General features: G+C 35.2%; 1 long non-coding RNA gene across 1 annotated transcript; it reads left to right on the top strand.

Moving 5' to 3' along the window:
• Nucleotides 1-91: 91 nt before the first annotated feature.
• On the top strand, nt 92-989 carry LOC118745188. Its single transcript, XR_004993627.1, has 3 exons — nt 92-515; nt 586-820; nt 883-989. It is a non-coding gene; the product is annotated as an uncharacterized LOC118745188 (long non-coding RNA).

Raw genomic sequence — 989 nt, 5'->3', positions numbered from 1 at the left:
TTTAGAAATGCTTGAAACTTCAATATTTCGAAATTTAAGGACGCTAAGGGCCGGTTTTTCAATAGTCAGATAAGCGTCGAATAAAAAATTATTCGACGGATAAGACATAAATGCGTTTTTCAATAGTCAGTTAAAATTTATTCCAAGAATAATTTCACTAACAGAGGAATTAATTTATCTGGCTATTCGTTTGCCAGATAACAGCCGGATAGCGATTGGGACTGACTTTTTGACGTTTCTATTATTTGAAAACAATTCATTAACACCCCGTTTGTGCTGAAACTACTACCGCCTTCTTATATTATGAAATTAAGCGACATTTTCAACGATTTTTTTCTTGAAGAGGAGCAGGAAATGTTTGAAAACCTCAGGAAGGAAAGAGTAGTGAAACAAAGACCCGACCTTTTCGTTGATTGGGAATGCATGGAGTTCTTCAGAAGATTCCGGATGACAAAAAGTACGGCTCAGTATTTGTTTACCAGGATTGAAGATAAATTGAAATATCCCACGTACAGGTAGTCATTTTTCCATCCATATTTTTCAATCTAAGTCAACATCTTCCTAATACATATTACATACATCTAGAGACCAAGCGGGAGCTTTTACATAACTATAGGATACTTTTCGAATTTACATAAGTCCACAATATGGCGAATCATTAGAAGGGTGACTCAAGCAATCGCATCGCTAAGACCACAATTTATTAAATTGCCATGTAATGCAGATATTTTAAAAATACAAGAAGAATTTTATGATATCGCACGATTCCCACGAGTAATTGCTGCCATGGATTGTACACATGTGCGGATAGTCTCTCCAGGTTAGTGTTGATGACTTTGAAATACATACTGTTTTATAGTATCTACTGATTTACGTATGCAGGTGGAAACACAGCTGAAAACTTCAGAAATAGAAAAGGATATTTTTCTATTAATGTTCAAGCTATGTGCACCGTCAAATTGAAATTTCAAAACATAGTCGCGAGATGG

Source organism: Rhagoletis pomonella, unplaced genomic scaffold (genome assembly GCF_013731165.1).
Source record: "Rhagoletis pomonella isolate Grant_MI unplaced genomic scaffold, Rhpom_1.0 Rhpom_scaffold_00008, whole genome shotgun sequence".
NCBI lineage: Eukaryota > Metazoa > Arthropoda > Insecta > Diptera > Tephritidae > Rhagoletis > Rhagoletis pomonella.
Note: the sequence above shows the minus strand (reverse complement) of the source record. Positions and strands in the feature narration are given on the sequence as shown.